This window comes from Eubalaena glacialis, chromosome 1 (assembly GCF_028564815.1).
Source record: "Eubalaena glacialis isolate mEubGla1 chromosome 1, mEubGla1.1.hap2.+ XY, whole genome shotgun sequence".
Taxonomy (NCBI): domain Eukaryota; kingdom Metazoa; phylum Chordata; class Mammalia; order Artiodactyla; family Balaenidae; genus Eubalaena; species Eubalaena glacialis.
Genome location: NC_083716.1, coordinates 92,336,281 through 92,359,826, shown reverse-complemented (window position 1 = coordinate 92,359,826; position 23,546 = coordinate 92,336,281). Strand labels below are relative to the sequence as shown.

General features: G+C 73.6%; 14 non-coding genes and 9 pseudogenes across 14 annotated transcripts; all 23 read right to left on the bottom strand.

Annotated features, from left to right (window-relative positions):
* Nucleotides 1-343: 343 nt before the first annotated feature.
* LOC133075440 (5S ribosomal RNA) lies at nucleotides 344-462 on the bottom strand (annotated as a pseudogene).
* A 910-nt stretch (nucleotides 463-1,372) lies between these two features.
* Nucleotides 1,373-1,491, bottom strand: LOC133078716 (5S ribosomal RNA). Its single transcript, XR_009697919.1, has one exon. It is a non-coding gene; the product is annotated as a 5S ribosomal RNA (ribosomal RNA).
* Nucleotides 1,492-2,409: 918 nt separating this feature from the next.
* Nucleotides 2,410-2,528, bottom strand: LOC133078711 (5S ribosomal RNA). Its single transcript, XR_009697918.1, has one exon. It is a non-coding gene; the product is annotated as a 5S ribosomal RNA (ribosomal RNA).
* Nucleotides 2,529-3,436: 908 nt separating this feature from the next.
* On the bottom strand, nucleotides 3,437-3,555 carry LOC133075432 (5S ribosomal RNA; annotated as a pseudogene).
* Nucleotides 3,556-4,465: 910 nt separating this feature from the next.
* Nucleotides 4,466-4,584, bottom strand: LOC133078703 (5S ribosomal RNA). Its single transcript, XR_009697916.1, has one exon. It is a non-coding gene; the product is annotated as a 5S ribosomal RNA (ribosomal RNA).
* Nucleotides 4,585-5,494: 910 nt separating this feature from the next.
* Nucleotides 5,495-5,613, bottom strand: LOC133075427 (5S ribosomal RNA; annotated as a pseudogene).
* A 946-nt stretch (nucleotides 5,614-6,559) lies between these two features.
* LOC133078649 (5S ribosomal RNA) lies at nucleotides 6,560-6,678 on the bottom strand. Its single transcript, XR_009697914.1, has one exon. It is a non-coding gene; the product is annotated as a 5S ribosomal RNA (ribosomal RNA).
* A 918-nt stretch (nucleotides 6,679-7,596) lies between these two features.
* On the bottom strand, nucleotides 7,597-7,715 carry LOC133078595 (5S ribosomal RNA). Its single transcript, XR_009697909.1, has one exon. It is a non-coding gene; the product is annotated as a 5S ribosomal RNA (ribosomal RNA).
* A 910-nt stretch (nucleotides 7,716-8,625) lies between these two features.
* Nucleotides 8,626-8,744, bottom strand: LOC133075422 (5S ribosomal RNA; annotated as a pseudogene).
* Nucleotides 8,745-9,690: 946 nt separating this feature from the next.
* On the bottom strand, nucleotides 9,691-9,809 carry LOC133078533 (5S ribosomal RNA). The gene has a single exon (XR_009697894.1). It is a non-coding gene; the product is annotated as a 5S ribosomal RNA (ribosomal RNA).
* Nucleotides 9,810-10,721: 912 nt separating this feature from the next.
* On the bottom strand, nucleotides 10,722-10,840 carry LOC133075416 (5S ribosomal RNA; annotated as a pseudogene).
* A 952-nt stretch (nucleotides 10,841-11,792) lies between these two features.
* LOC133078482 (5S ribosomal RNA) lies at nucleotides 11,793-11,911 on the bottom strand. The gene has a single exon (XR_009697876.1). It is a non-coding gene; the product is annotated as a 5S ribosomal RNA (ribosomal RNA).
* A 918-nt stretch (nucleotides 11,912-12,829) lies between these two features.
* On the bottom strand, nucleotides 12,830-12,948 carry LOC133078429 (5S ribosomal RNA). Its single transcript, XR_009697868.1, has one exon. It is a non-coding gene; the product is annotated as a 5S ribosomal RNA (ribosomal RNA).
* Nucleotides 12,949-13,856: 908 nt separating this feature from the next.
* Nucleotides 13,857-13,975, bottom strand: LOC133075410 (5S ribosomal RNA; annotated as a pseudogene).
* Nucleotides 13,976-14,921: 946 nt separating this feature from the next.
* LOC133078366 (5S ribosomal RNA) lies at nucleotides 14,922-15,040 on the bottom strand. The gene has a single exon (XR_009697863.1). It is a non-coding gene; the product is annotated as a 5S ribosomal RNA (ribosomal RNA).
* A 918-nt stretch (nucleotides 15,041-15,958) lies between these two features.
* On the bottom strand, nucleotides 15,959-16,077 carry LOC133078306 (5S ribosomal RNA). The gene has a single exon (XR_009697859.1). It is a non-coding gene; the product is annotated as a 5S ribosomal RNA (ribosomal RNA).
* A 910-nt stretch (nucleotides 16,078-16,987) lies between these two features.
* LOC133075407 (5S ribosomal RNA) lies at nucleotides 16,988-17,106 on the bottom strand (annotated as a pseudogene).
* Nucleotides 17,107-18,052: 946 nt separating this feature from the next.
* LOC133078242 (5S ribosomal RNA) lies at nucleotides 18,053-18,171 on the bottom strand. The gene has a single exon (XR_009697855.1). It is a non-coding gene; the product is annotated as a 5S ribosomal RNA (ribosomal RNA).
* Nucleotides 18,172-19,083: 912 nt separating this feature from the next.
* LOC133075401 (5S ribosomal RNA) lies at nucleotides 19,084-19,202 on the bottom strand (annotated as a pseudogene).
* Nucleotides 19,203-20,148: 946 nt separating this feature from the next.
* Nucleotides 20,149-20,267, bottom strand: LOC133078193 (5S ribosomal RNA). The gene has a single exon (XR_009697841.1). It is a non-coding gene; the product is annotated as a 5S ribosomal RNA (ribosomal RNA).
* Nucleotides 20,268-21,179: 912 nt separating this feature from the next.
* Nucleotides 21,180-21,298, bottom strand: LOC133075398 (5S ribosomal RNA; annotated as a pseudogene).
* A 952-nt stretch (nucleotides 21,299-22,250) lies between these two features.
* Nucleotides 22,251-22,369, bottom strand: LOC133078131 (5S ribosomal RNA). Its single transcript, XR_009697838.1, has one exon. It is a non-coding gene; the product is annotated as a 5S ribosomal RNA (ribosomal RNA).
* Nucleotides 22,370-23,287: 918 nt separating this feature from the next.
* LOC133078072 (5S ribosomal RNA) lies at nucleotides 23,288-23,406 on the bottom strand. Its single transcript, XR_009697833.1, has one exon. It is a non-coding gene; the product is annotated as a 5S ribosomal RNA (ribosomal RNA).
* Nucleotides 23,407-23,546: the final 140 nt, after the last annotated feature.

Sequence of the window (23,546 nt, the reverse complement as noted above, 5' to 3'; positions counted from 1 at the left end):
GGAGCTGTGGAGAGACACACGGGCAGACAGGGGGCTGCGGCGCGGCTGGGCTCCGGTGGGGGCGGCCAAGTGCAGGTCGAGGGCTTCGTGGGCCGCACGGACGGTACCCCGGCCTGCGGCGGAGTCTGGGTCCGGGCCAGCCACCACGGGAGCGGCTGGGGTGGCGGCTGCCTTCCAGGGCCGCATTCTGGCCGCATGTCCAGCCAGCTCGGCGGGGAGCGATCCCTCCGGCGCGCTGTGTTGGGAGGGACGTGAGGAGGTGAGGCCTGCAGCGGTGCTCAGCGGGGCGGAGGCGGCCTCGGCCGCGGGCCACTAAATGTCAAGGCGGAGCGGGAGGCAAAAAAGCCTACAGCACTCGGTATTCCCATGTGGTCTCCCATCCAGGTACGAAACAGGCCAGACCCTGATTAGCTTCCGAGATCAGACGAGGTGTGGTGCGTTCAGGGAGGTGTGGCCGTAGAATGCAGCGGGGGCCACGGTGTGCCTCTTGAGGCTTAGCTTTGCTGGTGCTGGCGACTTACCGCCAGCCCGGCAGCCAACCCTCTCCGGCGCGGCCCTGCCGTCTGCCCAGGCAAGCGACAGGAGGCCTCGAGGGCCCGGGGGTGGTGGAGTTGTGGGCGACTTCGCAGCTCAGGTCAGGCGGGACCCTCCAGGCCTGTAGGCGCTTGGCCCTCCGCCCCAGAGCCGCTCAACGCTCACAGGACTTGGCCCCGGAGGCTTAAGGGCCTGTGGCCCTCGGTCCCTTGTGCATTCCCCACCCTGTCAATCCACACAGTGCTAGGCGCAGCCCAGCCACGGCCTGGCCGGCCCGCCTGCCCAACGGCAGTTGGCCCGAAGCCACTGGGAGCCACCATTGAGCCGGCACGGCCCCTTAGACACAGCAACGCCACCCTTGCCCCCACGCCAACTGCCGAGCAAAGTTCCCGGCGCCTGGTGTCTAGCCAGCCCAGCGAACCGGTCCCAGCCCACGACCCCGCTCCCACTCTCGGCCGTGGCGAAGTGGCAAAGGGTGGGCTTTTTCCGGAGGGAGCTGTGGAGAGACACACGGGCAGACAGGGGGCTGCGGCGCGGCTGGGCTCCGGTGGGGGCGGCCAAGTGCAGGTCGAGGGCTTCGTGGGCCGCACGGACGGCACCCCGGCCTGCGGCGGAGTCTGGGTCCGGGCCAGCCACCACGGGAGCGGCTGGGGTGGCGGCTGCCTTCCAGGGCCGCCTTCTGGCCGCCTGGCCGGCCAGGCCGGCGCGGAGCGCCCCCTCTGGCGCGCTGTGGTGGGAGGGGCCGGAGGAGGTGGGGCCTGCAGCGCTGCCCGGCGGGGGCCGGGGCGGGGGCGGAGGCGGCGGGCGACTAAAGGAGAAGGCGGAGCGGGAGGCAAAAAGCCTACAGCACCCGGTATTCCCAGGCGGTCTCCCATCCAAGTACTAACCAGGCCCGACCCTGCTTAGCTTCCGAGATCAGACGAGATCGGGCGCGTTCAGGGTGGTATGGCCGTAGACGTTAAGAGGGGCCCGCGGAGTGCCTCTTGAGGCCCAGCTTCGCTGGCGCTTGCGCCTCCCCGCCAGCCCGGCGGCCAGCCCGCCCCGGCAGGGCCCCGCCGCCCGCCCAGGCAGGGCAACGGCGGCCTCGGGTACCAGGGGGGTGGCGGAGGGTTCGGCGACCTCCCAGCCCAGGGCGGGCGGGACCCACCAAACCGTTCGGCGCTTGGCGCCCCGCCCCAGATCCCGCACGTCGCTCACAGGGACGTGGCCCCGGAGGCTTCAGGGCCCGGGGCCCGCGGTCCCTTGGGCCTCCCCTCTGCCCGCCCACGCGGCGCTAGGCGCAGCCCAGCCGCAGCCCGGGCCGGCCCTCCTGCCCGACGGCAGTCGGCCCTTAACCCACTGGGAGCCACCATTGAGTCGGCACGGCCCCTTAGCCCCAGCAAGGCCACCCTTGCCCCCACGCCACCCGCCGAGCACAGGACCCGGCGCCTTGTGGCCGGCCGGCCCGGAGCACCGGCCCCGGCCCCCGCCCCCGCTCCCGCCCCCGGCCGTGGCGAAACGGCGGAGGGGGGGCTTTTTCCGGAGGGAGCTGTGGAGAGACACACCGGCAGATAGGTGGCTGCGCCGGGGCTGGGCGCTGGTGGGGGCGGCCAGGTGCAGGTCAAGGGGCTCGCGGGCCGCACGGCCGGCACCCGGGCCTGAGGCGGAGTCTGGGTTCAGGCCAGCCACCCCGGGAGCGGCTGGGATGCGGCTGCCTTCCAGGGCCGCCTTCTGGCCGCCTGGCCGGCCAGGCAGGCGGAGAGCGCCCCCTCTGGCGCGCTGTGGTGGGAGGGGCCGGAGGAGGTGGGGCCTGCAGCGGTGCCCGGCGGGGGCGGGGGCGGGGGCGGGGGCGGAGGCGGCGGGCGACTAAAGGAGAAGGCGGAGCGGGAGGCAAAAAGCCTACAGCACCCGGTATTCCCAGGCGGTCTCCCATCCAAGTACTAACCAGGCCCGACCCTGCTTAGCTTCCGAGATCAGACGAGATCGGGCGCGTTCAGGGTGGTATGGCCGTAGACGCAGGAGGGGCCCGCGCGGTGCCTCTTGAGGCCCAGCTTCGCTGGCGCCTGCGCCTTACCGCCATGCCGGCGGCCAGCCCTCTCCGGCAGGGCCCTGCCGCCCGCCCAGGCAGGCGACAGGAGGCCTCGGGGACCCGGGGGTGGCGGAGTGGTGGGCCACCTCGCAGCCCAGGGCGGGCGGGACGCTCCAGGCCCGTCGGCGCTTGGCGCCCCGCCGCAGATCCCGCTCGACGCTCACAGGGACGCGGCCCCGGAGGCTTCAGGGCCCGGCGGCCGCGGTCCCTTGGGCATCCCCCCCTGCCCGCCCACGCGGAGTTAGGCGCAGCCCGGCCACGGCCGGGCCGGCCCTCCGGCCGGGCAGCAGCTGGCCCGAAGCCACTGGGAGCCACCATGGAGTGGGCACGGCCCCTTAGCCCCAGCAAGGCCCCCCCTTGCCCCCACGCCGCCCGCCGAGCACAGGACCCCGGCCCTGGTGGACGGCAGGCCCGGAGAAGCGGCCCCGGCCCCCGCCCCCGCTCCCGCCCCCGGCCGTGGCGAAACGGCGGAGGGCGGGCTTTTTCCGGAGGGAGCTGTGGAGAGACACACGGGCAGACAGGGGGCTGCGGCGCGGCTGGGCTCCGGTGGGGGCGGCCAAGTGCAGGTCGAGGGCTTCGTGGGCCGCACGGACGGTACCCCGGCCTGCGGCGGAGTCTGGGTCCGGGCCAGCCACCACGGGAGCGGCTGGGGTGGCGGCTGCCTTCCAGGGCCGCATTCTGGCCGCATGTCCAGCCAGCTCGGCGGGGAGCGATCCCTCCGGCGCGCTGTGTTGGGAGGGACGTGAGGAGGTGAGGCCTGCAGCGGTGCTCAGCGGGGCGGAGGCGGCCTCGGCCGCGGGCCACTAAATGTCAAGGCGGAGCGGGAGGCAAAAAAGCCTACAGCACTCGGTATTCCCATGTGGTCTCCCATCCAGGTACGAAACAGGCCAGACCCTGATTAGCTTCCGAGATCAGACGAGGTGTGGTGCGTTCAGGGAGGTGTGGCCGTAGAATGCAGCGGGGGCCACGGTGTGCCTCTTGAGGCTTAGCTTCGCTGGTGCTGGTGACTTACCGCCAGCCCGGCAGCCAACCCTCTCCGGCGCGGCCCTGCCGTCCGCCCAGGCAAGCGACAGGAGGCCTCGAGGGCCCGGGGGTGGTGGAGTTGTGGGCGACTTCGCAGCTCAGGTCAGGCGGGACCCTCCAGGCCTGTAGGCGCTTGGCCCTCCGCCCCAGAGCCGCTCAACGCTCACAGGACTTGGCCCCGGAGACTTAAGGGCCTGTGGCCCTCGGTCCCTTGTGCATTCCCCACCCTGTCAATCCACACAGTGCTAGGCGCAGCCCAGCCACGGCCTGGCCGGCCCGCCTGCCCAACGGCAGTTGGCCCGAAGCCACTGGGAGCCACCATTGAGCCGGCACGGCCCCTTAGACACAGCAACGCCACCCTTGCCCCCACGCCAACTGCCGAGCAAAGTTCCCGGCGCCTGGTGTCTAGCCAGCCCAGCGAACCGGTCCCAGCCCACGACCCCGCTCCCACTCTCGGCCGTGGCGAAGTGGCAAAGGGTGGGCTTTTTCCGGAGGGAGCTGTGGAGAGACACACGGGCAGACAGGGGGCTGCGGCGCGGCTGGGCTCCGGTGGGGGCAGCCAAGTGCAGGTCGAGGGCTTCGTGGGCCGCACGGACGGCACCCCGGCCTGCGGCGGAGTCTGGGTCCGGGCCAGCCACCACGGGAGCGGCTGGGGTGGCGGCTGCCTTCCAGGGCCGCCTTCTGGCCGCCTGGCCGGCCAGGCCGGCGCGGAGCGCCCCCTCTGGCGCGCTGTGGTGGGAGGGGCCGGAGGAGGTGGGGCCTGCAGCGCTGCCCGGCGGGGGCCGGGGCGGGGGCGGAGGCGGCGGGCGACTAAAGGAGAAGGCGGAGCGGGAGGCAAAAAGCCTACAGCACCCGGTATTCCCAGGCGGTCTCCCATCCAAGTACTAACCAGGCCCGACCCTGCTTAGCTTCCGAGATCAGACGAGATCGGGCGCGTTCAGGGTGGTATGGCCGTAGACGCAGGAGGGGCCCGCGCGGTACCTCTTGAGGCCCAGCTTCGCTGGCGCCTGCGCCTTACCGCCATGCCGGCGGCCAGCCCTCTCCGGCAGGGCCCTGCCGCCCGCCCAGGCAGGCGACAGGAGGCCTCGGGGACCCGGGGGTGGCGGAGTGGTGGGCCACCTCGCAGCCCAGGGCGGGCGGGACGCTCCAGGCCCGTCGGCGCTTGGCGCCCCGCCGCAGATCCCGCTCGACGCTCACAGGGACGCGGCCCCGGAGGCTTCAGGGCCCGTCGGCCGCGGTCCCTTGGGCATCCCCCCCTGCCCGCCCACGCGGAGTTAGGCGCAGCCCGGCCACGGCCGGGCCGGCCCTCCGGCCGGGCAGCAGCTGGCCCGAAGCCACTGGGAGCCACCATGGAGTGGGCACGGCCCCTTAGCCCCAGCAAGGCCCCCCCTTGCCCCCACGCCGCCCGCCGAGCACAGGACCCCGGCCCTGGTGGCCGGCAGGCCCGGAGAAGCGGCCCCGGCCCCCGCCCCCGCTCCCGCCCCCGGCCGTGGCGAAACGGCGGAGGGGGGGGCTTTTTCCGGAGGGAGCTGTGGAGAGACACACGGGCAGACAGGGGGCTGCGGCGCGGCTGGGCTCCGGTGGGGGCGGCCAAGTGCAGGTCGAGGGCCTCGCGGGCCGCACGGACGGCACCCCGGCCTGCGGCGGAGTCTGGGTCCGGGCCAGCCACCACGGGAGCGGCTGGGGTGGCGGCTGCCTTCCAGGGCCACATTCTGGCCGCATGTCCAGCCAGCTCGGCGGGGAGCGATCCCTCCGGCGCGCTGTGTTGGGAGGGACGTGAGGAGGTGAGGCCTGCAGCGGTGCTCAGCGGGGGCGGAGGCGGCCTCGGCCGCGGGCCACTAAATGTCAAGGCGGAGCGGGAGGCAAAAAAGCCTACAGCACTCGGTATTCCCATGTGGTCTCCCATCCAGGTACGAAACAGGCCAGACCCTGATTAGCTTCCGAGATCAGACGAGGTGTGGTGCGTTCAGGGAGGTGTGGCCGTAGAATGCAGCGGGGGCCACGGTGTGCCTCTTGAGGCTTAGCTTCGCTGGTGCTGGCGACTTACCGCCAGCCCGGCAGCCAACCCTCTCCGGCGCGGCCCTGCCGTCCGCCCAGGCAAGCGACAGGAGGCCTCGAGGGCCCGGGGGTGGTGGAGTTGTGGGCGACTTCGCAGCTCAGGTCAGGCGGGACCCTCCAGGCCTGTAGGCGCTTGGCCCTCCGCCCCAGAGCCGCTCAACGCTCACAGGACTTGGCCCCGGAGGCTTAAGGGCCTGTGGCCCTCGGTCCCTTGTGCATTCCCCACCCTGTCAATCCACACAGTGCTAGGCGCAGCCCAGCCACGGCCTGGCCGGCCCGCCTGCCCAACGGCAGTTGGCCCGAAGCCACTGGGAGCCACCATTGAGCCGGCACGGCCCCTTAGACACAGCAACGCCACCCTTGCCCCCACGCCAACTGCCGAGCAAAGTTCCCGGCGCCTGGTGTCTAGCCAGCCCAGCGAACCGGTCCCAGCCCACGACCCCGCTCCCACTCTCGGCCGTGGCGAAGTGGCAAAGGGTGGGCTTTTTCCGGAGGGAGCTGTGGAGAGACACACGGGCAGACAGGGGGCTGCGGCGTGGCTGGGCTCCGGTGGGGGCGGCCAAGTGCAGGTCGAGGGCTTCGTGGGCCGCACGGACGGCACCCCGGCCTGCGGCGGAGTCTGGGTCCGGGCCAGCCACCACGGGAGCGGCTGGGGTGGCGGCTGCCTTCCAGGGCCGCCTTCTGGCCGCCTGGCCGGCCAGGCCGGCGCGGAGCGCCCCCTCTGGCGCGCTGTGGTGGGAGGGGCCGGAGGAGGTGGGGCCTGCAGCGCTGCCCGGCGGGGGCGGGGGCGGGGGCGGAGGCAGCGGCCTCGGCCTTGGCCTCGGCCTCGGCCTAGGCCGCGGGCGACTAAAGGAGAAGGCGGAGCGGGAGGCAAAAAGCCTACAGCACCCGGTATTCCCAGGCGGTCTCCCATCCAAGTACTAACCAGGCCCGACCCTGCTTAGCTTCCGAGATCAGACGAGATCGGGCGCGTTCAGGGTGGTATGGCCGTAGACGTTAAAAGGGGCCCGCGGAGTGCCTCTTGAGGCCCAGCTTCGCTGGCGCTTGCGCCTCCCCGCCAGCCCGGCGGCCAGCCCGCCCCGGCAGGGCCCCGCCGCCCGCCCAGGCAGGGCAACGGCGGCCTCGGGTACCAGGGGGGTGGCGGAGGGTTCGGCGACCTCCCAGCCCAGGGCGGGCGGGACCCACCAAACCGTTCGGCGCTTGGCGCCCCGCCCCAGATCCCGCACGTCGCTCACAGGGACGTGGCCCCGGAGGCTTCAGGGCCCGGGGCCCGCGGTCCCTTGGGCCTCCCCTCTGCCCGCCCACGCGGCGCTAGGCGCAGCCCAGCCGCAGCCCGGGCCGGCCCTCCTGCCCGACGGCAGTCGGCCCTTAACCCACTGGGAGCCACCATTGAGTCGGCACGGCCCCTTAGCCCCAGCAAGGCCACCCTTGCCCCCACGCCACCCGCCGAGCACAGGACCCGGCGCCTTGTGGCCGGCCGGCCCGGAGCACCGGCCCCGGCCCCCGCCCCCGCTCCCGCCCCCGGCCGTGGCGAAACGGCGGAGGGGGGGCTTTTTCCGGAGGGAGCTGTGGAGAGACACACCGGCAGATAGGTGGCTGCGCCGGGGCTGGGCGCTGGTGGGGGCGGCCAGGTGCAGGTCAAGGGGCTCGCGGGCCGCACGGCCGGCACCCGGGCCTGAGGCGGAGTCTGGGTTCAGGCCAGCCACCCCGGGAGCGGCTGGGATGCGGCTGCCTTCCAGGGCCGCCTTCTGGCCGCCTGGCCGGCCAGGCAGGCGGAGAGCGCCCCCTCTGGCGCGCTGTGGTGGGAGGGGCCGGAGGAGGTGGGGCCTGCAGCGGTGCCCGGCGGGGGCGGGGGCGGGGGCGGGGGCGGAGGCGGCGGGCGACTAAAGGAGAAGGCGGAGCGGGAGGCAAAAAGCCTACAGCACCCGGTATTCCCAGGCGGTCTCCCATCCAAGTACTAACCAGGCCCGACCCTGCTTAGCTTCCGAGATCAGACGAGATCGGGCGCGTTCAGGGTGGTATGGCCGTAGACGCAGGAGGGGCCCGCGCGGTGCCTCTTGAGGCCCAGCTTCGCTGGCGCCTGCGCCTTACCGCCATGCCGGCGGCCAGCCCTCTCCGGCAGGGCCCTGCCGCCCGCCCAGGCAGGCGACAGGAGGCCTCGGGGACCCGGGGGTGGCGGAGTGGTGGGCCACCTCGCAGCCCAGGGCGGGCGGGACGCTCCAGGCCCGTCGGCGCTTGGCGCCCCGCCGCAGATCCCGCTCGACGCTCACAGGGACGCGGCCCCGGAGGCTTCAGGGCCCGGCGGCCGCGGTCCCTTGGGCATCCCCCCCTGCCCGCCCACGCGGAGTTAGGCGCAGCCCGGCCACGGCCGGGCCGGCCCTCCGGCCGGGCAGCAGCTGGCCCGAAGCCACTGGGAGCCACCATGGAGTGGGCACGGCCCCTTAGCCCCAGCAAGGCCCCCCCTTGCCCCCACGCCGCCCGCCGAGCACAGGACCCCGGCCCTGGTGGCCGGCAGGCCCGGAGAAGCGGCCCCGGCCCCCGCCCCCGCTCCCGCCCCCGGTCGTGGCGAAACGGCGGAGGGGGGGGCTTTTTCCGGAGGGAGCTGTGGAGAGACACACGGGCAGACAGGGGGCTGCGGCGCGGCTGGGCTCCGGTGGGGGCGGCCAAGTGCAGGTCGAGGGCCTCGCGGGCCGCACGGACGGCACCCCGGCCTGCGGCGGAGTCTGGGTCCGGGCCAGCCACCACGGGAGTGGCTGGGGTGGCGGCTGCCTTCCAGGGCCGCATTCTGGCCGCATGTCCAGCCAGCTCGGCGGGGAGCGATCCCTCCGGCGCGCTGTGTTGGGAGGGACGTGAGGAGGTGAGGCCTGCAGCGGTGCTCAGCGGGGGCGGAGGCGGCCTCGGCCGCAGGCCACTAAATGTCAAGGCGGAGCGGGAGGCAAAAAAGCCTACAGCACTCGGTATTCCCATGTGGTCTCCCATCCAGGTACGAAACAGGCCAGACCCTGATTAGCTTCCGAGATCAGACGAGGTGTGGTGCGTTCAGGGAGGTGTGGCCGTAGAATGCAGCGGGGGCCACGGTGTGCCTCTTGAGGCTTAGCTTCGCTGGTGCTGGCGACTTACCGCCAGCCCGGCAGCCAACCCTCTCCGGCGCGGCCCTGCCGTCCGCCCAGGCAAGTGACAGGAGGCCTCGAGGGCCCGGGGGTGGTGGAGTTGTGGGCGACTTCGCAGCTCAGGTCAGGCGGGACCCTCCAGGCCTGTAGGCGCTTGGCCCTCCGCCCCAGAGCCGCTCAACGCTCACAGGACTTGGCCCCGGAGGCTTAAGGGCCTGTGGCCCTCGGTCCCTTGTGCATTCCCCACCCTGTCAATCCACACAGTGCTAGGCGCAGCCCAGCCACGGCCTGGCCGGCCCGCCTGCCCAACGGCAGTTGGCCCGAAGCCACTGGGAGCCACCATTGAGCCGGCACGGCCCCTTAGACACAGCAACGCCACCCTTGCCCCCACGCCAACTGCCGAGCAAAGTTCCCGGCGCCTGGTGTCTAGCCAGCCCAGCGAACCGGTCCCAGCCCACGACCCCGCTCCCACTCTCGGCCGTGGCGAAGTGGCAAAGGGTGGGCTTTTTCCGGAGGGAGCTGTGGAGAGACACACGGGCAGACAGGGGGCTGCGGCGCGGCTGGGCTCCGGTGGGGGCGGCCAAGTGCAGGTCGAGGGCTTCGTGGGCCGCACGGACGGCACCCCGGCCTGCGGCGGAGTCTGGGTCCGGGCCAGCCACCACGGGAGCGGCTGGGGTGGCGGCTGCCTTCCAGGGCCGCCTTCTGGCCGCCTGGCCGGCCAGGCCGGCGCGGAGCGCCCCCTCTGGCGCGCTGTGGTGGGAGGGGCCGGAGGAGGTGGGGCCTGCAGCGCTGCCCGGCGGGGGCGGGGGCGGGGGCGGAGGCAGCGGCCTCGGCTTTGGCCTCGGCCTCGGCCTAGGCCGCGGGCGACTAAAGGAGAAGGCGGAGCGGGAGGCAAAAAGCCTACAGCACCCGGTATTCCCAGGCGGTCTCCCATCCAAGTACTAACCAGGCCCGACCCTGCTTAGCTTCCGAGATCAGACGAGATCGGGCGCGTTCAGGGTGGTATGGCCGTAGACGTTAAAAGGGGCCCGCGGAGTGCCTCTTGAGGCCCAGCTTCGCTGGCGCTTGCGCCTCCCCGCCAGCCCGGCGGCCAGCCCGCCCCGGCAGGGCCCCGCCGCCCGCCCAGGCAGGGCAACGGCGGCCTCGGGTACCAGGGGGGTGGCGGAGGGTTCGGCGACCTCCCAGCCCAGGGCGGGCGGGACCCACCAAACCGTTCGGCGCTTGGCGCCCCGCCCCAGATCCCGCACGTCGCTCACAGGGACGTGGCCCCGGAGGCTTCAGGGCCCGGGGCCCGTGGTCCCTTGGGCCTCCCCTCTGCCCGCCCACGCGGCGCTAGGCGCAGCCCAGCCGCAGCCCGGGCCGGCCCTCCTGCCCGACGGCAGTCGGCCCTTAACCCACTGGGAGCCACCATTGAGTCGGCACGGCCCCTTAGCCCCAGCAAGGCCACCCTTGCCCCCACGCCACCCGCCGAGCACAGGACCCGGCGCCTTGTGGCCGGCCGGCCCGGAGCACCGGCCCCGGCCCCCGCCCCCGCTCCCGCCCCCGGCCGTGGCGAAACGGCGGAGGAGGGGGCTTTTTCCGGAGGGAGCTGTGGAGAGACACACGGGCAGACAGGGGGCTGCGGCGCGGCTGGGCTCCGGTGGGGGCGGCCAAGTGCAGGTCGAGGGCCTCGCGGGCCGCACGGACGGCACCCCGGCCTGCGGCGGAGTCTGGGTCCGGGCCAGCCACCACGGGAGCGGCTGGGGTGGCGGCTGCCTTCCAGGGCCGCATTCTGGCCGCATGTCCAGCCAGCTCGGCGGGGAGCGATCCCTCCGGCGCGCTGTGTTGGGAGGGACGTGAGGAGGTGAGGCCTGCAGCGGTGCTCAGCGGGGGCGGAGGCGGCCTCGGCCGCGGGCCACTAAATGTCAAGGCGGAGCGGGAGGCAAAAAAGCCTACAGCACTCGGTATTCCCATGTGGTCTCCCATCCAGGTACGAAACAGGCCAGACCCTGATTAGCTTCCGAGATCAGACGAGGTGTGGTGCGTTCAGGGAGGTGTGGCCGTAGAATGCAGCGGGGGCCACGGTGTGCCTCTTGAGGCTTAGCTTCGCTGGTGCTGGCGACTTACCGCCAGCCCGGCAGCCAACCCTCTCCGGCGCGGCCCTGCCGTCCGCCCAGGCAAGCGACAGGAGGCCTCGAGGGCCCGGGGGTGGTGGAGTTGTGGGCGACTTCGCAGCTCAGGTCAGGCGGGACCCTCCAGGCCTGTAGGCGCTTGGCCCTCCGCCCCAGAGCCGCTCAACGCTCACAGGACTTGGCCCCGGAGGCTTAAGGGCCTGTGGCCCTCGGTCCCTTGTGCATTCCCCATCCTGTCAATCCACACAGTGCTAGGCGCAGCCCAGCCACGGCCTGGCCGGCCCGCCTGCCCAACGGCAGTTGGCCCGAAGCCACTGGGAGCCACCATTGAGCCGGCACGGCCCCTTAGACACAGCAACGCCACCCTTGCCCCCACGCCAACTGCCGAGCAAAGTTCCCGGCGCCTGGTGTCTAGCCAGCCCAGCGAACCGGTCCCAGCCCACGACCCCGCTCCCACTCTCGGCCGTGGCGAAGTGGCAAAGGGTGGGCTTTTTCCGGAGGGAGCTGTGGAGAGACACACGGGCAGACAGGGGGCTGCGGCGCGGCTGGGCTCCGGTGGGGGCGGCCAAGTGCAGGTCGAGGGCTTCGTGGGCCGCACGGACGGCACCCCGGCCTGCGGCGGAGTCTGGGTCCGGGCCAGCCACCACGGGAGCGGCTGGGGTGGCGGCTGCCTTCCAGGGCCGCCTTCTGGCCGCCTGGCCGGCCAGGCCGGCGCGGAGCGCCCCCTCTGGCGCGCTGTGGTGGGAGGGGCCGGAGGAGGTGGGGCCTGCAGCGCTGCCCGGCGGGGGCGGGGGCGGGGGCGGGGGCGGAGGCAGCGGCCTCGGCCTTGGCCTCGGCCTCGGCCTAGGCCGCGGGCGACTAAAGGAGAAGGCGGAGCGGGAGGCAAAAAGCCTACAGCACCCGGTATTCCCAGGCGGTCTCCCATCCAAGTACTAACCAGGCCCGACCCTGCTTAGCTTCCGAGATCAGACGAGATCGGGCGCGTTCAGGGTGGTATGGCCGTAGACGTTAAAAGGGGCCCGCGGAGTGCCTCTTGAGGCCCAGCTTCGCTGGCGCTTGCGCCTCCCCGCCAGCCCGGCGGCCAGCCCGCCCCGGCAGGGCCCCGCCGCCCGCCCAGGCAGGGCAACGGCGGCCTCGGGTACCAGGGGGGTGGCGGAGGGTTCGGCGACCTCCCAGCCCAGGGCGGGCGGGACCCACCAAACCGTTCGGCGCTTGGCGCCCCGCCCCAGATCCCGCACGTCGCTCACAGGGACGTGGCCCCGGAGGCTTCAGGGCCCGGGGCCCGCGGTCCCTTGGGCCTCCCCTCTGCCCGCCCACGCGGCGCTAGGCGCAGCCCAGCCGCAGCCCGGGCCGGCCCTCCTGCCCGACGGCAGTCGGCCCTTAACCCACTGGGAGCCACCATTGAGTCGGCACGGCCCCTTAGCCCCAGCAAGGCCACCCTTGCCCCCACGCCACCCGCCGAGCACAGGACCCGGCGCCTTGTGGCCGGCCGGCCCGGAGCACCGGCCCCGGCCCCCGCCCCCGCTCCCGCCCCCGGCCGTGGCGAAACGGCGGAGGGGGGGCTTTTTCCGGAGGGAGCTGTGGAGAGACACACCGGCAGATAGGTGGCTGCGCCGGGGCTGGGCGCTGGTGGGGGCGGCCAGGTGCAGGTCAAGGGGCTCGCGGGCCGCACGGCCGGCACCCGGGCCTGAGGCGGAGTCTGGGTTCAGGCCAGCCACCCCGGGAGCGGCTGGGATGCGGCTGCCTTCCAGGGCCGCCTTCTGGCCGCCTGGCCGGCCAGGCAGGCGGAGAGCGCCCCCTCTGGCGCGCTGTGGTGGGAGGGGCCGGAGGAGGTGGGGCCTGCAGCGGTGCCCGGCGGGGGCGGGGGCGGGGGCGGGGGCGGAGGCGGCGGGCGACTAAAGGAGAAGGCGGAGCGGGAGGCAAAAAGCCTACAGCACCCGGTATTCCCAGGCGGTCTCCCATCCAAGTACTAACCAGGCCCGACCCTGCTTAGCTTCCGAGATCAGACGAGATCGGGCGCGTTCAGGGTGGTATGGCCGTAGACGCAGGAGGGGCCCGCGCGGTGCCTCTTGAGGCCCAGCTTCGCTGGCGCCTGCGCCTTACCGCCATGCCGGCGGCCAGCCCTCTCCGGCAGGGCCCTGCCGCCCGCCCAGGCAGGCGACAGGAGGCCTCGGGGACCCGGGGGTGGCGGAGTGGTGGGCCACCTCGCAGCCCAGGGCGGGCGGGACGCTCCAGGCCCGTCGGCGCTTGGCGCCCCGCCGCAGATCCCACTCGACGCTCACAGGGACGCGGCCCCGGAGGCTTCAGGGCCCGGCGGCCGCGGTCCCTTGGGCATCCCCCCCTGCCCGCCCACGCGGAGTTAGGCGCAGCCCGGCCACGGCCGGGCCGGCCCTCCGGCCGGGCAGCAGCTGGCCCGAAGCCACTGGGAGCCACCATGGAGTGGGCACGGCCCCTTAGCCCCAGCAAGGCCCCCCCTTGCCCCCACGCCGCCCGCCGAGCACAGGACCCCGGCCCTGGTGGACGGCAGGCCCGGAGAAGCGGCCCCGGCCCCCGCCCCCGCTCCCGCCCCCGGCCGTGGCGAAACGGCGGAGGGGGGGCTTTTTCCGGAGGGAGCTGTGGAGAGACACACGGGCAGACAGGGGGCTGCGGCGCGGCTGGGCTCCGGTGGGGGCGGCCAAGTGCAGGTCGAGGGCTTCGTGGGCCGCACGGACGGTACCCCGGCCTGCGGCGGAGTCTGGGTCCGGGCCAGCCACCACGGGAGCGGCTGGGGTGGCGGCTGCCTTCCAGGGCCGCATTCTGGCCGCATGTCCAGCCAGCTCGGCGGGGAGCGATCCCTCCGGCGCGCTGTGTTGGGAGGGACGTGAGGAGGTGAGGCCTGCAGCGGTGCTCAGCGGGGCGGAGGCGGCCTCGGCCGCGGGCCACTAAATGTCAAGGCGGAGCGGGAGGCAAAAAAGCCTACAGCACTCGGTATTCCCATGTGGTCTCCCATCCAGGTACGAAACAGGCCAGACCCTGATTAGCTTCCGAGATCAGACGAGGTGTGGTGCGTTCAGGGAGGTGTGGCCGTAGAATGCAGCGGGGGCCACGGTGTGCCTCTTGAGGCTTAGCTTCGCTGGTGCTGGCGACTTACCGCCAGCCCGGCAGCCAACCCTCTCCGGCGCGGCCCTGCCGTCCGCCCAGGCAAGCGACAGGAGGCCTCGAGGGCCCGGGGGTGGTGGAGTTGTGGGCGACTTCGCAGCTCAGGTCAGGCGGGACCCTCCAGGCCTGTAGGCGCTTGGCCCTCCGCCCCAGAGCCGCTCAACGCTCACAGGACTTGGCCCCGGAGGCTTAAGGGCCTGTGGCCCTCGGTCCCTTGTGCATTCCCCACCCTGTCAATCCACACAGTGCTAGGCGCAGCCCAGCCACGGCCTGGCCGGCCCGCCTGCCCAACGGCAGTTGGCCCGAAGCCACTGGGAGCCACCATTGAGCCGGCACGGCCCCTTAGACACAGCAACGCCACCCTTGCCCCCACGCCAACTGCCGAGCAAAGTTCCCGGCGCCTGGTGTCTAGCCAGCCCAGCGAACCGGTCCCAGCCCACGACCCCGCTCCCACTCTCGGCCGTGGCGAAGTGGCAAAGGGTGGGCTTTTTCCGGAGGGAGCTGTGGAGAGACACACGGGCAGACAGGGGGCTGCGGCGCGGCTGGGCTCCGGTGGGGGCGGCCAAGTGCAGGTCGAGGGCTTCGTGGGCCGCACGGACGGCACCCCGGCCTGCGGCGGAGTCTGGGTCCGGGCCAGCCACCACGGGAGCGGCTGGGGTGGCGGCTGCCTTCCAGGGCCGCCTTCTGGCCGCCTGGCCGGCCAGGCCGGCGCGGAGCGCCCCCTCTGGCGCGCTGTGGTGGGAGGGGCCGGAGGAGGTGGGGCCTGCAGCGCTGCCCGGCGGGGGCGGGGGCGGGGGCGGAGGCAGCGGCCTCGGCCTTGGCCTCGGCCTCGGCCTAGGCCGCGGGCGACTAAAGGAGAAGGCGGAGCGGGAGGCAAAAAGCCTACAGCACCCGGTATTCCCAGGCGGTCTCCCATCCAAGTACTAACCAGGCCCGACCCTGCTTAGCTTCCGAGATCAGACGAGATCGGGCGCGTTCAGGGTGGTATGGCCGTAGACGTTAAAAGGGGCCCGCGGAGTGCCTCTTGAGGCCCAGCTTCGCTGGCGCTTGTGCCTCCCCGCCAGCCCGGCGGCCAGCCCGCCCCGGCAGGGCCCCGCCGCCCGCCCAGGCAGGGCAACGGCGGCCTCGGGTACCAGGGGGGTGGCGGAGGGTTCGGCGACCTCCCAGCCCAGGGCGGGCGGGACCCACCAAACCGTTCGGCGCTTGGCGCCCCGCCCCAGATCCCGCACGTCGCTCACAGGGACGTGGCCCCGGAGGCTTCAGGGCCCGGGGCCCGCGGTCCCTTGGGCCTCCCCTCTGCCCGCCCACGCGGCGCTAGGCGCAGCCCAGCCGCAGCCCGGGCCGGCCCTCCTGCCCGACGGCAGTCGGCCCTTAACCCACTGGGAGCCACCATTGAGTCGGCACGGCCCCTTAGCCCCAGCAAGGCCACCCTTGCCCCCATGCCACCCGCCGAGCACAGGACCCGGCGCCTTGTGGCCGGCCGGCCCGGAGCACCGGCCCCGGCCCCCGCCCCCGCTCCCGCCCCCGGCCGTGGCGAAACGGCGGAGGGGGGGCTTTTTCCGGAGGGAGCTGTGGAGAGACACACCGGCAGATAGGTGGCTGCGCCGGGGCTGGGCGCTGGTGGGGGCGGCCAGGTGCAGGTCAAGGGGCTCGCGGGCCGCACGGCCGGCACCCGGGCCTGAGGCGGAGTCTGGGTTCAGGCCAGCCACCCCGGGAGCGGCTGGGATGCGGCTGCCTTCCAGGGCCGCCTTCTGGCCGCCTGGCCGGCCAGGCAGGCGGAGAGCGCCCCCTCTGGCGCGCTGTGGTGGGAGGGGCCGGAGGAGGTGGGGCCTGCAGCGGTGCCCGGCGGGGGCGGGGGCGGGGGCGGGGGCGGAGGCGGCGGGCGACTAAAGGAGAAGGCGGAGCGGGAGGCAAAAAGCCTACAGCACCCGGTATTCCCAGGCGGTCTCCCATCCAAGTACTAACCAGGCCCGACCCTGCTTAGCTTCCGAGATCAGACGAGATCGGGCGCGTTCAGGGTGGTATGGCCGTAGACGCAGGAGGGGCCCGCGCGGTGCCTCTTGAGGCCCAGCTTCGCTGGCGCCTGCGCCTTACCGCCATGCCGGCGGCCAGCCCTCTCCGGCAGGGCCCTGCCGCCCGCCCAGGCAGGCGACAGGAGGCCTCGGGGACCCGGGGGTGGCGGAGTGGTGGGCCACCTCGCAGCCCAGGGCGGGCGGGACGCTCCAGGCCTGTCGGCGCTTGGCGCCCCGCCGCAGATCCCGCTCGACGCTCACAGGGACGCGGCCCCGGAGGCTTCAGGGCCCGGCGGCCGCGGTCCCTTGGGCATCCCCCCCTGCCCGCCCACGCGGAGTTAGGCGCAGCCCGGCCACGGCCGGGCCGGCCCTCCGGCCGGGCAGCAGCTGGCCCGAAGCCACTGGGAGCCACCATGGAGTGGGCACGGCCCCTTAGCCCCAGCAAGGCCCCCCCTTGCCCCCACGCCGCCCGCCGAGCACAGGACCCCGGCCCTGGTGGCCGGCAGGCCCGGAGAAGCGGCCCCGGCCCCCGCCCCCGCTCCCGCCCCCGGTCGTGGCGAAACGGCGGAGGGGGGGGCTTTTTCCGGAGGGAGCTGTGGAGAGACACACGGGCAGACAGGGGGCTGCGGCGCGGCTGGGCTCCGGTGGGGGCGGCCAAGTGCAGGTCGAGGGCCTCGCGGGCCGCACGGACGGCACCCCGGCCTGCGGCGGAGTCTGGGTCCGGGCCAGCCACCACGGGAGTGGCTGGGGTGGCGGCTGCCTTCCAGGGCCGCATTCTGGCCGCATGTCCAGCCAGCTCGGCGGGGAGCGATCCCTCCGGCGCGCTGTGTTGGGAGGGACGTGAGGAGGTGAGGCCTGCAGCGGTGCTCAGCGGGGGCGGAGGCGGCCTCGGCCGCAGGCCACTAAATGTCAAGGCGGAGCGGGAGGCAAAAAAGCCTACAGCACTCGGTATTCCCATGTGGTCTCCCATCCAGGTACGAAACAGGCCAGACCCTGATTAGCTTCCGAGATCAGACGAGGTGTGGTGCGTTCAGGGAGGTGTGGCCGTAGAATGCAGCGGGGGCCACGGTGTGCCTCTTGAGGCTTAGCTTCGCTGGTGCTGGCGACTTACCGCCAGCCCGGCAGCCAACCCTCTCCGGCGCGGCCCTGCCGTCCGCCCAGGCAAGTGACAGGAGGCCTCGAGGGCCCGGGGGTGGTGGAGTTGTGGGCGACTTCGCAGCTCAGGTCAGGCGGGACCCTCCAGGCCTGTAGGCGCTTGGCCCTCCGCCCCAGAGCCGCTCAACGCTCACAGGACTTGGCCCCGGAGGCTTAAGGGCCTGTGGCCCTCGGTCCCTTGTGCATTCCCCACCCTGTCAATCCACACAGTGCTAGGCGCAGCCCAGCCACGGCCTGGCCGGCCCGCCTGCCCAACGGCAGTTGGCCCGAAGCCACTGGGAGCCACCATTGAGCCGGCACGGCCCCTTAGACACAGCAACGCCACCCTTGCCCCCACGCCAACTGCCGAGCAAAGTTCCCGGCGCCTGGTGTCTAGCCAGCCCAGCGAACCGGTCCCAGCCCACGACCCCGCTCCCACTCTCGGCCGTGGCGAAGTGGCAAAGGGTGGGCTTTTTCCGGAGGGAGCTGTGGAGAGACACACGGGCAGACAGGGGGCTGCGGCGCGGCTGGGCTCCGGTGGGGGCGGCCAAGTGCAGGTCGAGGGCTTCGTGGGCCGCACGGACGGCACCCCGGCCTGCGGCGGAGTCTGGGTCCGGGCCAGCCACCACGGGAGCGGCTGGGGTGGCGGCTGCCTTCCAGGGCCGCCTTCTGGCCGCCTGGCCGGCCAGGCCGGCGCGGAGCGCCCCCTCTGGCGCGCTGTGGTGGGAGGGGCCGGAGGAGGTGGGGCCTGCAGCGCTGCCCGGCGGGGGCGGGGGCGGGGGCGGAGGCAGCGGCCTCGGCCTTGGCCTCGGCCTCGGCCTAGGCCGCGGGCGACTAAAGGAGAAGGCGGAGCGGGAGGCAAAAAGCCTACAGCACCCGGTATTCCCAGGCGGTCTCCCATCCAAGTACTAACCAGGCCCGACCCTGCTTAGCTTCCGAGATCAGACGAGATCGGGCGCGTTCAGGGTGGTATGGCCGTAGACGTTAAAAGGGGCCCGCGGAGTGCCTCTTGAGGCCCAGCTTCGCTGGCGCTTGCGCCTCCCCGCCAGCCCGGCGGCCAGCCCGCCCCGGCAGGGCCCCGCCGCCCGCCCAGGCAGGGCAACGGCGGCCTCGGGTACCAGGGGGGTGGCGGAGGGTTCGGCGACCTCCCAGCCCAGGGCGGGCGGGACCCACCAAACCGTTCGGCGCTTGGCGCCCCGCCCCAGATCCCGCACGTCGCTCACAGGGACGTGGCCCCGGAGGCTTCAGGGCCCGGGGCCCGTGGTCCCTTGGGCCTCCCCTCTGCCCGCCCACGCGGCGCTAGGCGCAGCCCAGCCGCAGCCCGGGCCGGCCCTCCTGCCCGACGGCAGTCGGCCCTTAACCCACTGGGAGCCACCATTGAGTCGGCACGGCCCCTTAGCCCCAGCAAGGCCACCCTTGCCCCCACGCCACCCGCCGAGCACAGGACCCGGCGCCTTGTGGCCGGCCGGCCCGGAGCACCGGCCCCGGCCCCCGCCCCCGCTCCCGCCCCCGGCCGTGGCGAAACGGCGGAGGAGGGGGCTTTTTCCGGAGGGAGCTGTGGAGAGACACACGGGCAGACAGGGGGCTGCGGCGCGGCTGGGCTCCGGTGGGGGCGGCCAAGTGCAGGTCGAGGGCCTCGCGGGCCGCACGGACGGCACCCCGGCCTGCGGCGGAGTCTGGGTCCGGGCCAGCCACCACGGGAGCGGCTGGGGTGGCGGCTGCCTTCCAGGGCCGCATTCTGGCCGCATGTCCAGCCAGCTCGGCGGGGAGCGATCCCTCCGGCGCGCTGTGTTGGGAGGGACGTGAGGAGGTGAGGCCTGCAGCGGTGCTCAGCGGGGGCGGAGGCGGCCTCGGCCGCGGGCCACTAAATGTCAAGGCGGAGCGGGAGGCAAAAAAGCCTACAGCACTCGGTATTCCCATGTGGTCTCCCATCCAGGTACGAAACAGGCCAGACCCTGATTAGCTTCCGAGATCAGACGAGGTGTGGTGCGTTCAGGGAGGTGTGGCCGTAGAATGCAGCGGGGGCCACGGTGTGCCTCTTGAGGCTTAGCTTCGCTGGTGCTGGCGACTTACCGCCAGCCCGGCAGCCAACCCTCTCCGGCGCGGCCCTGCCGTCCGCCCAGGCAAGCGACAGGAGGCCTCGAGGGCCCGGGGGTGGTGGAGTTGTGGGCGACTTCGCAGCTCAGGTCAGGCGGGACCCTCCAGGCCTGTAGGCGCTTGGCCCTCCGCCCCAGAGCCGCTCAACGCTCACAGGACTTGGCCCCGGAGGCTTAAGGGCCTGTGGCCCTCGGTCCCTTGTGCATTCCCCATCCTGTCAATCCACACAGTGCTAGGCGCAGCCCAGCCACGGCCTGGCCGGCCCGCCTGCCCAACGGCAGTTGGCCCGAAGCCACTGGGAGCCACCATTGAGCCGGCACGGCCCCTTAGACACAGCAACGCCACCCTTGCCCCCACGCCAACTGCCGAGCAAAGTTCCCGGCGCCTGGTGTCTAGCCAGCCCAGCGAACCGGTCCCAGCCCACGACCCCGCTCCCACTCTCGGCCGTGGCGAAGTGGCAAAGGGTGGGCTTTTTCCGGAGGGAGCTGTGGAGAGACACACGGGCAGACAGGGGGCTGCGGCGCGGCTGGGCTCCGGTGGGGGCGGCCAAGTGCAGGTCGAGGGCTTCGTGGGCCGCACGGACGGCACCCCGGCCTGCGGCGGAGTCTGGGTCCGGGCCAGCCACCACGGGAGCGGCTGGGGTGGCGGCTGCCTTCCAGGGCCGCCTTCTGGCCGCCTGGCCGGCCAGGCCGGCGCGGAGCGCCCCCTCTGGCGCGCTGTGGTGGGAGGGGCCGGAGGAGGTGGGGCCTGCAGCGCTGCCCGGCGGGGGCGGGGGCGGGGGCGGAGGCAGCGGCCTCGGCCTTGGCCTCGGCCTCGGCCTAGGCCGCGGGCGACTAAAGGAGAAGGCGGAGCGGGAGGCAAAAAGCCTACAGCACCCGGTATTCCCAGGCGGTCTCCCATCCAAGTACTAACCAGGCCCGACCCTGCTTAGCTTCCGAGATCAGACGAGATCGGGCGCGTTCAGGGTGGTATGGCCGTAGACGTTAAAAGGGGCCCGCGGAGTGCCTCTTGAGGCCCAGCTTCGCTGGCGCTTGCGCCTCCCCGCCAGCCCGGCGGCCAGCCCGCCCCGGCAGGGCCCCGCCGCCCGCCCAGGCAGGGCAACGGCGGCCTCGGGTACCAGGGGGGTGGCGGAGGGTTCGGCGACCTCCCAGCCCAGGGCGGGCGGGACCCACCAAACCGTTCGGCGCTTGGCGCCCCGCCCCAGATCCCGCACGTCGCTCACAGGGACGTGGCCCCGGAGGCTTCAGGGCCCGGGGCCCGTGGTCCCTTGGGCCTCCCCTCTGCCCGCCCACGCGGCGCTAGGCGCAGCCCAGCCGCAGCCCGGGCCGGCCCTCCTGCCCGACGGCAGTCGGCCCTTAACCCACTGGGAGCCACCATTGAGTCGGCACGGCCCCTTAGCCCCAGCAAGGCCACCCTTGCCCCCACGCCACCCGCCGAGCACAGGACCCGGCGCCTTGTGGCCGGCCGGCCCGGAGCACCGGCCCCGGCCCCCGCCCCCGCTCCCGCCCCCGGCCGTGGCGAAACGGCGGAGGAGGGGGCTTTTTCCGGAGGGAGCTGTGGAGAGACACACGGGCAGACAGGGGGCTGCGGCGCGGCTGGGCTCCGGTGGGGGCGGCCAAGTGCAGGTCGAGGGCCTCGCGGGCCGCACGGACGGCACCCCGGCCTGCGGCGGAGTCTGGGTCCGGGCCAGCCACCACGGGAGCGGCTGGGGTGGCGGCTGCCTTCCAGGGCCGCATTCTGGCCGCATGTCCAGCCAGCTCGGCGGGGAGCGATCCCTCCGGCGCGCTGTGTTGGGAGGGACGTGAGGAGGTGAGGCCTGCAGCGGTGCTCAGCGGGGGCGGAGGCGGCCTCGGCCGCGGGCCACTAAATGTCAAGGCGGAGCGGGAGGCAAAAAAGCCTACAGCACTCGGTATTCCCATGTGGTCTCCCATCCAGGTACGAAACAGGCCAGACCCTGATTAGCTTCCGAGATCAGACGAGGTGTGGTGCGTTCAGGGAGGTGTGGCCGTAGAATGCAGCGGGGGCCACGGTGTGCCTCTTGAGGCTTAGCTTCGCTGGTGCTGGCGACTTACCGCCAGCCCGGCAGCCAACCCTCTCCGGCGCGGCCCTGCCGTCCGCCCAGGCAAGCGACAGGAGGCCTCGAGGGCCCGGGGGTGGTGGAGTTGTGGGCGACTTCGCAGCTCAGGTCAGGCGGGACCCTCCAGGCCTGTAGGCGCTTGGCCCTCCGCCCCAGAGCCGCTCAACGCTCACAGGACTTGGCCCCGGAGGCTTAAGGGCCTGTGGCCCTCGGTCCCTTGTGCATTCCCCATCCTGTCAATCCACACAGTGCTAGGCGCAGCCCAGCCACGGCCTGGCCGGCCCGCCTGCCCAACGGCAGTTGGCCCGAAGCCACTGGGAGCCACCATTGAGCCGGCACGGCCCCTTAGACACAGCAACGCCACCCTTGCCCCCACGCCAACTGCCGAGCAAAGTTCCCGGCGCCTGGTGTCTAGCCAGCCCAGCGAACCGGTCCCAGCCCACGACCCCGCTCCCACTCTCGGCCGTGGCGAAGTGGCAAAGGGTGGGCTTTTTCCGGAGGGAGCTGTGGAGAGACACACGGGCAGACAGGGGGCTGCGGCGCGGCTGGGCTCCGGTGGGGGCGGCCAAGTGCAGGTCGAGGGCTTCGTGGGCCGCACGGACGGCACCCCGGCCTGCGGCGGAGTCTGGGTCCGGGCCAGCCACCACGGGAGCGGCTGGGGTGGCGGCTGCCTTCCAGGGCCGCCTTCTGGCCGCCTGGCCGGCCAGGCCGGCGCGGAGCGCCCCCTCTGGCGCGCTGTGGTGGGAGGGGCCGGAGGAGGTGGGGCCTGCAGCGCTGCCCGGCGGGGGCGGGGGCGGGGGCGGGGGCGGAGGCAGCGGCCTCGGCCTTGGCCTCGGCCTCGGCCTAGGCCGCGGGCGACTAAAGGAGAAGGCGGAGCGGGAGGCAAAAAGCCTACAGCACCCGGTATTCCCAGGCGGTCTCCCATCCAAGTACTAACCAGGCCCGACCCTGCTTAGCTTCCGAGATCAGACGAGATCGGGCGCGTTCAGGGTGGTATGGCCGTAGACGTTAAAAGGGGCCCGCGGAGTGCCTCTTGAGGCCCAGCTTCGCTGGCGCTTGCGCCTCCCCGCCAGCCCGGCGGCCAGCCCGCCCCGGCAGGGCCCCGCCGCCCGCCCAGGCAGGGCAACGGCGGCCTCGGGTACCAGGGGGGTGGCGGAGGGTTCGGCGACCTCCCAGCCCAGGGCGGGCGGGACCCACCAAACCGTTCGGCGCTTGGCGCCCCGCCCCAGATCCCGCACGTCGCTCACAGGGACGTGGCCCCGGAGGCTTCAGGGCCCGGGGCCCGCGGTCCCTTGGGCCTCCCCTCTGCCCGCCCACGCGGCGCTAGGCGCAGCCCAGCCGCAGCCCGGGCCGGCCCTCCTGCCCGACGGCAGTCGGCCCTTAACCCACTGGGAGCCACCATTGAGTCGGCACGGCCCCTTAGCCCCAGCAAGGCCACCCTTGCCCCCACGCCACCCGCCGAGCACAGGACCCGGCGCCTTGTGGCCGGCCGGCCCGGAGCACCGGCCCCGGCCCCCGCCCCCGCTCCCGCCCCCGGCCGTGGCGAAACGGCGGAGGGGGGGCTTTTTCCGGAGGGAGCTGTGGAGAGACACACCGGCAGATAGGTGGCTGCGCCGGGGCTGGGCGCTGGTGGGGGCGGCCAGGTGCAGGTCAAGGGGCTCGCGGGCCGCACGGCCGGCACCCGGGCCTGAGGCGGAGTCTGGGTTCAGGCCAGCCACCCCGGGAGCGGCTGGGATGCGGCTGCCTTCCAGGGCCGCCTTCTGGCCGCCTGGCCGGCCAGGCAGGCGGAGAGCGCCCCCTCTGGCGCGCTGTGGTGGGAGGGGCCGGAGGAGGTGGGGCCTGCAGCGGTGCCCGGCGGGGGCGGGGGCGGGGGCGGGGGCGGAGGCGGCGGGCGACTAAAGGAGAAGGCGGAGCGGGAGGCAAAAAGCCTACAGCACCCGGTATTCCCAGGCGGTCTCCCATCCAAGTACTAACCAGGCCCGACCCTGCTTAGCTTCCGAGATCAGACGAGATCGGGCGCGTTCAGGGTGGTATGGCCGTAGACGCAGGAGGGGCCCGCGCGGTGCCTCTTGAGGCCCAGCTTCGCTGGCGCCTGCGCCTTACCGCCATGCCGGCGGCCAGCCCTCTCCGGCAGGGCCCTGCCGCCCGCCCAGGCAGGCGACAGGAGGCCTCGGGGACCCGGGG